The sequence below is a fragment of the Phoca vitulina genome, unplaced genomic scaffold, assembly GCF_004348235.1.
Source record: "Phoca vitulina isolate PV1807 unplaced genomic scaffold, GSC_HSeal_1.0 scaffold49, whole genome shotgun sequence".
Classification (NCBI taxonomy): domain Eukaryota; kingdom Metazoa; phylum Chordata; class Mammalia; order Carnivora; family Phocidae; genus Phoca; species Phoca vitulina.
The window spans coordinates 6,971,443-6,986,458 of record NW_022589752.1 but is presented as its reverse complement, the minus strand read 5'-3'; the positions used below and the strand labels follow the sequence as shown (position 1 = coordinate 6,986,458).

General features: G+C 38.9%; 1 protein-coding gene across 1 annotated transcript in view; it reads right to left on the bottom strand.

The window, feature by feature from the left end:
• FAR2 (fatty acyl-CoA reductase 2) overlaps nt 1-15,016 on the bottom strand; it is a 149,315-nt gene that overhangs the window by 93,420 nt on the left and 40,879 nt on the right. The window lies entirely within an intron of this gene.

The window sequence follows — 15,016 nt, the reverse complement described above, 5'->3', positions numbered from 1 at the left end:
ACTGGGTGTTATGCACAAACAATGAATCATGGAACACTACATCAAAAACTAATGATGTAATGTATGGTGATTAACATAACAATAAAAAATTTAAAAAAAAAGAAATATGATTAGTCTCTACATATACCCAATGGGAAAAATTTCAAACAGACTGGAAGAGTTTGTGATGTTTGGAGACAGACTCTCTTATGACAGTAGCATGATGAAGGTGAAGAGGGCAGATCATAAAAGCAAGCATAGATGACTTAAATTACTTCCTAGGAATAATCTGTAGATTTTTTCCCATTTAAAATAAAAGATAATTACTCACATTAACCCCCAAACAAATTCATTTTCTAATACTGGGGTAATAAGGTTATAACATTTTTAGGCACATAGCATCATGCCTGATGGCAGGATTAAATAGGGGGAGAAAATTGGCTGCGAGCTAGACCATTTATTGAGAAATATAGTGTCAAAAATAATTTGATACTTTGGAAAGACAAAAAATAAATTTAATAAATGGGGTATTTAAAATGATTAAATTTGAGCTCAACTTGAATATATTTTGAAGAGAGGAATGAAAAAGTAGTTATGATATTTGTATATTTCTATGTGAAAATAGTTTTCAAAATATATTAGTCTTCAGAAATCTTCATTAGGAGATGAGAAAGGGGAGAGGAAATATTGATGAGCAGAGGAAAAAAATGCATACTTACAGTAGTCATCATAAATGATTTTTTACTTTTTTAGTAGGTAAATCACCATTTTCCTGAAGGAAGTACTTATAAATAGTAAAAAATCTGACTTTAAGTGGGGCACCTGGGTGGCTCAGTTGTTAAGCATCTGCCTTTGGCTCAGGTCGTGATCCCAGGGTCCTGGGATTGAGCCCCGCATCGAGCCCCGCATTGAGCCCCGCATTGGGCTCCCTGCTTGGCAGGAGGCCTGCTTCTCCCTCTCCCCCTGCTTGTGCTCCCTCTATCACTGTGTCTCTCTCTGTCAAATAAATAAATAAAGTCTTTAATAAAAAAATCTGATTTTAAGTTCATATTTTAGATTTATTCATACTTTTATCAAAGCCATCTATTAGATGAATAAAGAAATACAGCAACTCACTTATGAGACTAAATTCTACCTCCTTTTAGAATTATTGCAAATTAAAACTCTTTCCCTAATACTCAAAAAAATATACCTATAGGATTCCTATTGCTTTCACTTCATGGGAAGAAACCAGTCTAAACCTTCCACTGTATTCCCAGAAAAGGTTTGATACTATGCTTGATCTAACTCTGTATCTGACATCCATTAGCAAGAAAAAGCTAATAGAGAAAGGGTCTGCATGGAGAAAGTGAGTGAGGCCTTTAAGGAAAAACTGCCAAGGCCAGAGTCCATTAAGAATTCACCTTGATGTGGTCTATATATGCAATGGAATATTACTCAGACATCAGAAAGATGAATACCCAGCATTTGAATTGACATGGCGGGGATTATGCTAAGTGAAATAAGTCAAGCAGAGAAAGACAATGATATGGTTTCACTCATATGTGGAATATAAGGAATAGCACGGAGGACCACAGGGGAAGGGAGGGAAAGCTGAATGGGGAGAGATCAGAGAGGGAGACGAACCATGAGAGACTATGGACTCCAGGAAACAAATTGAGGGTTTCAGAGGGTAGGGGGGTGGAGGGATGGGGTAACCAGGTGATGGGTATTGAGGAGGGCACGTGTTGTGATGAGCACTGGGTGTTATACACAACTAACGAATCACTGAACCCTACATAAAAAACTAATGATGTACTGTATGGTGGCTAACTGAACATAATAATAATAATAATAAAAGAATTCATTTGAATGTCAATGAAAAGCCCAGGTTCTAGCCCTGCTCTGTTTCTAATTAGCACTATAACCTCACTGAGCTCAGTTTGCTCATGTGTAATGTGTACAGATGGTGATTTCTAAGTACCCCGCTAGCTCTAAAACTCTTGATTTGAAATGAGTAAGCACCATAATAAGAGATTCGGTCCTAAACATTTCAGACTAGGTTTCTAAATCTGGCTTGAATGCTTTTTTTTTTTTTTCATTCAATTTTTCAATCCCCCAAAAGAAAAAAAAATTTTCCTGCATCTAAATTATAAAAAACACTAAGGCTTTTAGAGAAAGGGAACCAAATGATGCTATTAACTTTCTCCCCAAAGTCTTTTGAAAATGAGAGAGATGATACGTGCACCATAGATATAAGCCTTTGCAGAATTGCTTACATCATGCAAATCATTTTCAACGACTTAAATTGATCTAAACTTTAATTGTCCAACCTTTTTTTCTTTCTAGTCAATTGTAACATAATATTATAAGTTATTATCAAGAAAAGATTTTCTCATATCCATGGTGTGAGATAATTTATTGAACATGTAGGTACAGTTCTAGGTGCTGAAATATGCAGTGAACCACACAAAGACCCTGTTCTCATGAAGTGTACCTTCCATCAGAATTGTCCTGTTTAATAATATTAGTAGTTCATGATTGGAGAAAAGTATGAAGAAGAAAATAAATACCACCTGTGTTAGAATGTTTGATGTCCCATTTTTTTCAAGCATTTTTTCCCCAAGACAGAGATTGCAGCAATTTGCAATCCCAATTATCATGTAGTTTTTATTTTATGTCACAAACACTTCTTTAGAGTTTATTTTGGTCCAGATACTCTTCCAAGTGATTTATAATATTAACCCATGTAATTCTCACGCAAGCCCTATGAGGTAGGTAATAATAGTACCTACCTTGGATACAGAATTTTAAGTTGGTAGATTTTTATTTTCAACATTTTAAAGATATCATTCCATTATCTTCTGACTTCCATTGTTGCAGAAAAGTCAGTCCTTGTTCTTACTGTGCTTTTCCTGAATGTAACTTTTCCCCCCTTCCAGCTACTTTTAAGATTTTTCTCTTTATCTTTGTTTTACAGCATTTTCTAGGTGTCTAATTTTTTTAGTTGAGTTCCTTCTTGGTGATCTGGAAACAGGTAAGGGCTGGACACAAATTTGGGGGATATGTGCATATGGAATAGAGTATAAATAGATAACTTTATCAAGTGACAGCAAAAGGCGACACAAGAGAAGATAGCATCCTGAGTAAACCTAAGTATAAAGATGAAAAATGGGTCATAGAAAGAGCAGCAAGAGAAGTAAAATAGAAACCAAGGGTAGAGGTCACAATCATGAAGAGGACCTATCAAGGATAGTAGTGAGCAGTGGTAAATGGAATAGGCAGTTCAGCAAGAATAAAGACTGGAAATGGGTCACCAGATTTAGCAATTTTTTTTTTTCTCAAAAGAACACATTTGTTTTGTTTTTAGGGCAGAGGCAGAAGTAGAAGCCAGATTTTTAAGTATTTGCCTTATATTGTTTCAGGTTCAGATTCATATATTTTTATTGTATCTTGAATATATATTCAAGAAATGGAATAAAATTTTTCTAAACATACTTTGGGAATTTCTAGCTACTATTTTTTAAAAAGTGGTTAGCCAAATATTACTATTACAAACATCAACCACAGATATGTATGTATTTTCTACTCAGGTCAAGTGAAGTCCTGTTGACTGGTCCTCAGAGTTCTGCTAGAGCCAGGGTCACCTTTCCAACAAATAGAAGGATGATTTGGGAAGGACTGTATTGGCCGGTAAATTATATCCTTGACATTTTCCCTCCCTTCCTGGTGCCCACTTTGTTTTCATTATCATAGCTCCAAGGCTTCCAAAAATATCACTCAGGCTTTTTATGCTGTTCTATTTCCCAAGGCCTGACAAGGCTGGTCCCATGCTGTATAATTTTCTATTTTCTTTAATAGAATTTTGTCCTTGTTCATCATTGCATTGCTTCTAATAGGAGAAAAAACTGAAAACAAATATCTGACAAGAGGAAAATCAAGGAGTTAGCTTAGCCATATAATGAAATACTATGAGGTTATTTTTAGGCATCATTAATAATATGGAAAAAAATGTCAAACTATTAAGTGAAAAATATGTCTGATCTGCATTCTGGTTCATAAAATAAGGATATACTTGCAGAAATAATAGAATATTTGCAACTGGATTTACCTGAAAATAACATATGGCCATGAGCAAAATGTTAAATAGTTTGGGCTAGGGAGTCCCCCATTATTCCAAAATAGACAATCATTTAAGCAATAGGCTGTAGTACTGGGCTACCAAAGAGCTATGTATGAATCGCTCTTCATTTCTATGTCCTTTGAGTGATTTATAGAGAATGTCATACCCCAACGCAAAGTTTGACTTCTCCATTAGATTAAAGAAAAAAAAAAATCATGCTGGCATCTTTCCCCAGTAAAGTTTACTAGCTCATCCAACAAAGACAAAATGGAAACCCTTTGAGTTGGTGTTCATTATCATTTATGGGCTGTACTCTTAGCTGATTAATGTGGTTTCATTTTATGCCACTAAAATAAACCTCGGGAACATCTGTTTTTATGTTTTGTTTTACAATTTCTGATTGGCATTTAGATGGAAAACTAAAGATTTATTCATGTTTCATTTAGAAAAGAAAAAGCTAACACAAAACATTTCCTTATTAAGAGGACTATAATTAAATTAATTTGATAACAAGGCAACTAAGACAGTCAAAGCATGTCAAGTAGACAATTCAAGCTATTCACAATATTTCTTGTGAAAAACTACTTATTTAAAAAAGAATCTGAAACATGGATTTTTCCTGTAGATAGAGGATTTGTGTCTCTATCAAGATGCTGTCAGAGTTAGTTTTCCTCTAATTCATATAGTGCTTTATGAATATATCCCATCGGCCTTTTAATATCCCAGAGGGTCAAGGAAAAGAATTTTCTTCACTTAATATATAGAAAATCGAGCACAAGGGATCGACTCAATTATTTTAGAAGATTGAATAATTCATTGGGAAAATGGAAATAGAATGTAGCTCACACTATTTCCTCCTTTACATAAAGTTATAGTTTTGGCTTGTTATATACATATAGGCACAAAACTGATCTTGTAAGTCACCACGTTATAATTATAACTACTAACAAAGGACTCAACACAGCCTTTTTTATTAGTGTCAAAATCCTGATATGTCGTCATCTATAAATATGCATACGCACACGCATACATAATCTACTAAATTCATACACATACACTCCATATTATATTAGCACCATTTTATAGATGGAGACAGCAGAGGGTTTAAATACTTTTCTGGAATATAAAGCAAGTCTTAGCTGAAGAACAAATATAAACCAAGTATTTAAATGGCTATTTTTTCTCAATGCTATTACATGTGTGCAGTGTGCTGAAGAAACGACTTGTAAACAGAAGGAAGATCTTTGCTGTTTGGATGATATGTGATGAATGGTAGGATTCTTGACTGGCTAGAAGGTATTTATTCTCTGCCTGACTTTAACAAAACAAAGTACAATCAGTAAGTTTCTCTCCTTTGAATTAAAAAAAAAAAAAACTGGGCAAGTTCAGGGGAATGCATGGTTTAGTATTAGTATATCTATCTATCTATTTATCTATCATTCATTCATTCATTCATTCATTTATTCGATAACATGTCAATTCCTATTTTCTGCCAGGCCACTTATGGTACTTGATGATCAAGCCAGAGCTTATCATTATGCAGCTTATGTAGTGGGAAAAGTGATTAAGGAATTTTAGTTAATCAGTGCAATATTACTGAACACTGTGATGATCCAACCCCAATTAATGTAATCTTAGGTTGCATTTATTTAAGAACAGCATGTGGGGGGCGCCTCGATGGCTCAGTCAGTTAAGCACTGGAGTCCTGATTTTGGCTCAGGTCATGATCTCAAGATTGTGAGATCGAGCACCACGTCAGGCTCATGGAGCCTGCCTCAGATTCTCCCTCTCTCTCTCTCTCTCTCCCTCTGCCCCACCCCCCTCTCTAAAACAAAACAAAACATCATCTAGAATAATAGTGTATTTAATTCTAATCTGCACTATTTTGATTATAACCAGGGTTTAGATGTTCCACTCTAAAAACAATATGATAAACTGGAACACATTTCATGAAGCTGAACATAAAGGTTAAAACACTAAAAACTATGTCATATGTGCAGTAGTTGAAAGAACTTAAGGGCGAGTTTAGGGAACAAATGACTAGGGGAGGAGGACATGATAGTTTTCAAACATGGAAAGGACTGACACATAAAAAGAATTAAATCTGTGCTTTCTTGTTTTAAGAAACTAAATGATAATAAATGGTTGAAAGCCGTGGATAGATACAGTTCAGTTTAATATAAGAAATCGTATTTTAATCATCAGAGCTGCTAAAGGTAGAGTGGTTTGCCTCAGGAGTTAGCAGATGTATCCAAGCAGAGGCTGAAAAACCACTTTGCTGATACACTGCTGAAGATCCGCAATTATCCAATGGATGGCTGAGCTAGGTGACCTTATTATTCCTTCCAAACCTGAAAGTCTGTTAATCCATGAAGCAAATTAGGGTGTCTCGGGACAACAATTTCTTTAGTGTTTCAAAGCATTTGATTCTATCCAAAGATTTACTTTCTGAACGATCTTGATCAATGCTGATGTTCAGGGAAAGAGCTTAAGTTCACTCTATTCCATGCTCTGGTTTATACTATCTTGTTGCATTCTTTGTTCCATTCCTCACTGTATTCGTTTCCTAGGGCCGCTGTTAACAAAGTACTGCAGACTGGGTGGCTTAGCACAACAGAAATTTATTGTCTCACAGTTCTGGAGGCCACAAGTTCAAAATCAAGGTGTTGGCAAGGCCATGCTCCCCCTCAAGATGCTGGGGGAGGGTCCGTTCCAGGCCTCTCTCCTAGCTTCTGGTAGAGCTTTGGCTGGTGACAGCATAGCTCCGATCTTCACATGGTTTTCTCCTTGTATGTTTGCCTCTGTGTCCAAATTTCCCTCTCTCTTTTTTTTTTAAGATTTATTTATTTATTTGCGAGAGAGAGAGAGAGAGAGCATGTGGGGGGAGGGGGAGGGGGGAGAGAGAAGGTGAGGGAGAGAGAGAATCTCGAGCAGACTCTGTACTGAGTGTGAGCCCAACACAGGGCTCAATCCCACGACCCTGAGACCATGACCTGAGCTGAAACCGAGAGTCAGACGCTTAACCAACTGAGCCACCGAGGCACCCCCAAATTTCCCTCTCTTTTTAAGGGTACCAGTCATATTGGATTATGGGCCCACCCTTCTTCAGTATGACCTCCTCTTAACTAATTTCATTTGCAATAACCCTATTTCCAAATATAGTCAGATTCTGAGGCACTGGGTTTGGACTTCAACATATGAATTTTGGAGGACAAAATTCAGCATATAATGCTCACACAGCACCATCTTTTTCAATATAACTTCCTAAAGCTATGATTAGGGAAGCTACAAAGGAGTTGATCCTCAGGTGAGTCGCCATTACAGCTAGGGGTCCCTTGTTGTGATGGCACGGCCCGTACAATAGCCATGGAACCAGGGCCAGCCTCATATTAGACATGTCACTTACCTCCTCTGATACAGTTTTCTCAACTTGGAGAGATATTTAACCATGCTATTACACACTTACATGACAGAGTTGTTGTCAGTCAAACACAATGATGTGCATGAACTTTGTAAAGGTAAAGCACTTTGTAAAAGTCTTAAAAGAGGCTAGGAGGAGCTTATCTAACTTTTGCCTGGGTTATTTAAAAATATCAATAAGAAGAATGTGACTCAACCGAATCCAAATGAAAGATTAGCCCCATGAAGAGCAGTCTGGTACATGAAAATTTATATATGGCTATATATATAAACAATACAGAGCTGAAAGTAGTAAATCACTTTCCCTACCTGTATAAATGGCACACTTTTATAAGAGTAAAATGCCAAAAAATCAAATCTGGGCTAGCCAGCGCAGTCCTCTGACAATTTAGTATCAAAATGAACATTTAGTAAAAAGTCCAAGTAGCTGTGGAAGACTCAGCCATTCTTACTGTCACAGCTGATGCCTCCAGACCCCACCATTTTTTATTTGTATAATTAATAAGGCCAAACCATTGCCAACTGCAGAGCTGACCAGCCATGACCATAAGCTCTACCTGACCATAGGCACACCTGGCATGAGGTGGCACAGTTTAGGCTCAGAAATCAGTCCTGGGATACACTGATAAATGCCCGACTTTGGACAGCTCTTCGAGTTTCTGTCTCCTTGTCCATCTTACAGAAATACTTATCAGCTGTCTCACCCACAGTAACAATTGTTACGATGCTGATGAGCTGAGGCAAGAGAATTATAAGAAATAAGAAGAAATTAAGTGGCTTATCAAGGTCACACAATGAGTGTCCACAAATGAGTGTGGTGGGGGCAGGGCTGAGATTGAAATCAGTTCATTTGATTTTGAGCTCATTGTTCTTTCGCTTACGTGTGTGTGTGTGTGTGTGTGTGTGTGTGTCCTTCCTTGGAGCAGAAAAGACTTAATACACTTTTTAACTAGTGGCAAGCAGGCTATTTCACTGGAAGAGTGAATTCACTATTCACTTCGACCCAGCCTGTCCAGAGACCTAACTTCCGGTTTCCTACCAGTAGGACTGACTGGAACTCAGCAGCACTGAGGTGGAGAAATCACCACTTCCACAACTGACCCAAATGGCCTTCGTGAACCATTAAGAGCTATTTGTTCTAAAGGAAGGCATCACTGTCTGAACTGCACAAAGTTCATTTCCAGATGAGCTGGAGCCCCGCAAGCTCGTCTGATCTTAAAATCAATACATTGATGATTGACCTAATCCACCTACCAAAAAAAGAAAAAGAAAAAGGTAGTGAGAGAAGACTTTACAGGCATACATTTGTAAAGTCAAAAGCAGTTCTAAAGGCAAAAACTTTTGCAGAAAGCACTGATTCCAGAGGAAAACATCTTGTCATTTATTGAACTATATGGTCTCTAATCTTCTTTTTTTTTTTTTTTTTTAAAGATTTTATTTATTTATTTGACAGAGACACAGCAAGAGAAGGAACCCAAGCAGGGACAGAGGGAGGGGGAGAAGCTGGCTTCCTGCGGAGCAGGGAGCCCGACGTGGGACTCGATCCCAGGACCCTGGGATCATGACCTGAGCCAAAGGCAGACGTTTAAGGACTGAGCCACCCAGGCGTCCCTCCAATGTTCCTTTTCAATTAGAAACATGATATTTGGACTCTTCCAGTGAAATTCCTCTTGGGTTATCTCCTTTTTTCCCTGTGCAGGGCTTTGACCTTAGCTCAGGCCCAAATTACCTCCGGGTTGAATTTTTGCTACAGCCCTCTCACTTGTCTTCCAGCTAACCTTGTTTTCCCTCGCAGAGTATTCTACGTATCTTCTCCAGACTAATCCACCTAGAGCAAGATTGTTTTTCCCACATTAGGTCCTATTAGTTTCTTGCATTTGCCACTGGAACATTCTCCTGTGATTTCATTCCTGTTCCTCCCACTACTCGGAAATTAAGTTCCCCTCATTAGTCCAATCTCATGTTTAAGATAAACATGCCAGTGTACACGATCATTTCCTTTTCAAAATGTGGACTGCAGCTGTTATAAGTATCTCTCATTTTTGTAGTATTTATTCTCTAATTGGCTCATGTTTATAATTTTGTTTCCAGAGCGACACTGGCCAAAACCACCTCTTTTGTCTTCCTTCCTTCGTGCACTTAGCTCCAGACCAGAGTTCTCAATAAATACTTCCTAATAGCTGGATATCAGACAATTGCATTTCTTCTTATGCAACTAACCATAATAAACCTTTTGGTAAAATCTGATAGAAGTGTAAATGAAGAACGGACAAGAAAATGAGTGTGAAACTTGTCTAGCCACATGCCACCTCCCGTCAAGAAAGGGTACACAGAAAAATTAGAAGAAAATGCTTTGACTCTTGGCCTCTGATAAGGCCTATTTCTCCTATTTCAATGGACTGAGTGGCAGGCTCAAGTCCCTGCATTACTGAAATTTGGGCAAAAGCCTGCCCTGTCTGGTCTGTAGGTGCTCGGTGATGAGTAGGTGAGTGTGAATGGATGGCAGAAACCAAGCATTCTGTGGAGCTCACCAGAAGTGCCTAGAGTCTTCAAACTTCAATTCAGAGGAAGAAGCACAGGAAGAGGATTTCAGCTGCTTTCAAACTGTGGTGGTTTGTTTGTCCCCCGGCCCCCCCCAACCCCATACCGGTTGTGTTACTGCTCAAAGCTCTTGTTCAGCCAGGAAATGCTAAGCTTCTAGTTCAGTAGGGAGGAAATACATCTGATGCTAAAACACAAACTTACTTGAAATAGTCTTTGTAAGTTATATGAATAAGCAGAGTCTTGTGGTTAATATGCTGTGTTCCAGTTCTAAATTCAATGCAGTGGTGTGAAATTTACCTCCTTTGAGATCTGACAGAATTTTATCTGCAAAGGATCATAAGAAATGGCAGCTCTAAGCTCTAAACCATTTCCTTCTAGTCAGGTGGACTTCAGAAAAATTACCTATCTGTCCGTCCTTCCTTCCTTCCTTCCTTCCTTCCTTCCTTCCTTCCTTCCTTCCTTCCTTCCTTCTTTCCTTCCTTCCTTCCAACTAAACAACCTCTCTCAGCCCAATATTTGCAGTAATAGGATTGAAACTTTACTCAGGTCTGTCTACCCTTCAAACAAGGAAAAAGAGAAAGAGGCAGAGAGACAGCAAAACCAAGGTAGCAAGTGGATCGAAGCCATGGTGAAAGCATCTGTGTAATTCAGGATGTACCAGCACAGAGTCCCCACATCCTAGGCAAAAGGATGAGAGCTTTATCCATGATACCTACCCTATGGAGACACTAGCTTTGCTGCCTCAGTGGCTCCCCCTTTTGGCTATTACTCAAGGGAGTTCTTCTACACAAGCGGCAGCACTTTGGTATGAATCACCACACGCCGCCCCTAGTAGCAGTGGGAATCCTGTATCAGAATGAGGAACTGGTGAAGGGACAGCATGTGTCTAGACTTAGTTTCTGTCAGATGTAGGCTTCCAAGAAGGGGGTGGAAGTGAGAAGTGAGGAATTATGTGATACGGAGGAATTCTAATATCCTTCTCCAGCTGTAAAAATCAGGTGTTATGGCTAAATATACCCCACTACCCTGAACCAAATAGGTTTCCAAAACTCCTTGGCCTGGCACACAAGGCTATTTAAAAATCTGATGAACTCTGACTTTTCTGCCTTCTCTCTTTTTCCTTCTCCTACACTAACTTTTTACTGTGACCAAACAAGCTTTGTTTCTTTAAACTTCTTTTGCTTCTCATGGCAACCCCACACCTTTTTTCTGCCTGTCCAGGCATTTTTTGGCATTCTTTAAAACCTCCCCAGATGGCCCTCCTGTCCAGGGAAGGTGGGAACCACTGGCCTATCCAAGGCCCAAATCAAATCCTGCTTTATCCGTGATACCTGCCTGGGCTCTTCTGGGATCCAGGCCTGTCTCCTTCCTCCGCCAATTCCACCTCAGCCACACTTCATGTCAGTCCTCTGGCCTATGCTGATGGATTGCCTGTCATTTCATGTGATGGTCTTCTTTTATTCTTACTTATTAGCACTTTCACTGTTCTTTCCCTTCCTAAAATGTATGTGTATCTTAATTCCCCAATTAGAGGTGGAAACAAAGAGAGTTGAATCCCACTGTGCCCTCCATTTAGTGAGGGGTCAATAAATATTTTTGATTGCCTGAAAGAGGGTCAAAGGCACTGAAGCAGAGTCAAACATTATTTTATCCGTGGCATCCCAAGATGAGCTTTGTGTGAAAGATGCACGCCCCACAGATGCACGGGGTGCAGCCGTCAAGGTCTTCGTCCTAGTGCCAAGTTGAATACAAACCAACGTCTAGGAAATTCAGCAGTTTCTCAATCAGTCTTAAATCTGATGAGGCAAGAATTTGTGTTAGGTAAATCTGGGCATCACTTTAAGCAAATACACCCATTGTTCTGAGTCCTGAACCTTGTAGGAACATTGCAAAAATCTGAGAGAGTTCAAGTAAGCTACAAATGTCACTGTGATCCAAGACTCAAAACCTGATGAAAGGTAAGTGCTATGTCCCATTGTACGCAAAGATGAGAACTGCCAGATCTTTTGGTGATTCGCACCCACTTCTTCAGAAACAAGTCAGACAAACAGGTGGCCCCAGACCATTCTCACCGGATAAGGATGTGCTCTCATGGAACCCAAGTATTGGAGAGTGTATTTGAAGTAAGTACCATTTAAGAAACGGCATCTTTGTTATGCTTCTACTTCTGGGAAATGCTATCATTAAGACACAGTCTCTAGGCTCTCATCAAGGCAGAAGAAATTGATTTAAAAAAAAAAGCTTTTCATAATGGGCAGCTGGTAGCCACAAGTCAGAAAAAATAAAATATAGTCTTCTTTAAAGACAAGTGAAAGTAAGAATCAATAATTTCCAGACCATGAACTCCCTGCTTGTACCTTCCTTTGCTGCTCAGCTATAGGACATAGTAGCTATTTCCTAGAGTTTGAGACTTCTGAGAATTTCACTGGTCTCTGAGGTCCTTCCAAGTTCTAAGGATACTTTTGTTCTTCCCTTTATGTGAGATTCTTTGAGTTTGGCTAGTACCATGATCTCATTCATATTTAGAGGATCATATGCAGCTTTTTCTCCATTTCATTGGTCTCTGTTTCTTCAGAGTCTGCCCTGCACTGACTGTTCTTTTGCTACATACTTAACAAAACAGCAAGCGCTTAAATATCACATAGGTCTGTCTTTCTTTCTTTCTTTTTCTCTTCCTTCCTTCGTTCCTTCCTTCGTTCGTTCGTTCCTTCCTTCCTTCCTTTTTTTCTCTCTCTCTCTCTCCCCCTCCTTCTTTCCTTCCTCCTTCCTTTCTCCCTTCCTTCCTTCCTTCCCTCCCTTTTCTCATTTAATCATTCAACAAACACTACGAAATGGAAATTGTGTGCTTTCAGATTAGCAGAACAGACAGAGCAGGAGAGCAAAGGTTTGTATAACACGTTGCTATACTGAAAATTTCCAGGTCTGTTCTTTGCTGAGACCAGAGAAAATAAACATTTTACTCCTGTTTGACAGATCTTTCTACAGCCCCCGAAAATCTCTGTAATGATTCAGGTGTGGTAGAGGCCTGATGAACAACATTTCCCGAACACAGTAAAATGCATGAACTTCTGCTACATGCCCAATCACAGGTACATGGGGTGATGTTCCAAGACTGAAAAGAATGAATGAATACTTCCAAATGGGAGGTTTCACTGTATAACAATAATTCGCCATGGAAAGCCTCAAATGTCTCCATGACGGCAACAATATAATACTTATAATATTACAGAGGAATCATCAGATGATTCTGTCAAGAAAAAAAGGCCTTGTCCAAGCTTGTGGCAGCTGTGTAGGTACATAATTTCAGGGCCTTTGTATAGGCTGCTCCCTCTGTGGGGAACACATTTCACAAGGTAAGTTCCTGCTGCATCCATCGGGCATCAGATTAAATGCCACATACCCAGAGAAGCCCTCCTGAACGCCTTACATAGAGTAAATGAGTCTTTGTCATGCTAATTTCCTTCATAAAATGTATGACATTTTTAATTCTGTTGTCTTGTATGTACTTTTGCCAGCCATCCCATGAGAATATCAGGTCAACAAATGCAGGGCCCACGTCTCCATTGTCTTTCCAGTGCCAGCCTAGTCCTGGCTTAGCGCAGGCCCTTGAGAAAAAAAGCTAATGATCTGTATTTATATGAAGAACAAATACAGTTCTTTTGAAGACACAGATCTGTTTCTCATTTGCTGCTATGCCCAAGAAACAAGTTGCTGTAAGTCGACTGTGGTATTTGTCAAGTTACCGATTGCAAAATCGGGTTAGGTCGTAGCACTCCAGATCCTATTGAAAGATTACATTTTACCTCTGACATACTGTCTGTCTAACTCCAAGTCTTCTGCTGATTGTAAGGTGCTGGTGGTGATCAAGTCCCCACCTGTGTGCAGCCTTCATTCCTGCACTAACACACACAGTTTTCATGCAGACCAAACAAGATTGTGGGAAATAGAAAGTCTTCAGTAACCTCAGAGATGAACGGCCATACAACTGCCATGACTTTCAAGATTTTCTTGGGATCCAAGTAGAAGTACGTAGACCCCTCCCACTAACTAAGATTTACACTGGGAGATTTGCTCTTGGGGGATTCTCCAGTGGGAACCTAAGGACCAAGGAAACCTCTCTATTAATTCTCTGCAAAGGAGGGCAGATGTGCAGCATGAATTGCTTTCCTGCAAAAATGATAAAGGAAAAACAATTACATGATGATGGGAGACTTACTATAGTTTCATTTATTTTTCTGTGGTTTAAGGAGGAGATTCCTTGCTTGTTAGAATGTCACAAAAAGCAAAGACCGCAGCTTTAAGCCAAAACTTTAGCAAAATTAAATTTTATAAAGTGCTTCTCTTCTCTGTAGAATACTAAGTATCAAGTATCAGTTCTTTCTTCAGAAGTCATCTGTAAAATGAATTACAGAATCACTTGTACTACCTTGTCTCCATGAATTTTCAGGGCCGAATGGGCAATTTAACCAAAAGAGCTCCATCAAAAGAGCTCCATCTTCTGGAAAAATATTACTGAGATTTATTTGTTTTTTGTTTCTCAGACTTTCCATGAAGATGTAGATAGAATGGATTTGAGACTATTGTTTAACTAGAATGTTACTTGAATGCCAGAACTTGTTTTTTGATGCTAAGAAAATGAATGAATCTCTCAGTGAGTTCTTAAAAGAGTGTGAGTACCCGACTACCAACAAGTTCATCAGCTAAATAAATATTCATTTGATAATACAAATAGTTCCTTGAAGGGTCTAGAAGGTTCTGCCATTATCTTTTGAGTACACCCCAGTGCACATCCGTATTTTACTTGGAGAAATGAAAATGTAACCACTGTATGGGGATTTCTGGAAGCCATCAAATAGCAGACTTTGGACCAGATAGATGTGACTTTGGATTTGGTTCTACCACTTGCCCTCTCTTAACCTTATTTTCCTCATTTGTAAAATGGCAATGATAACATAGGATTAGTGGAGATTA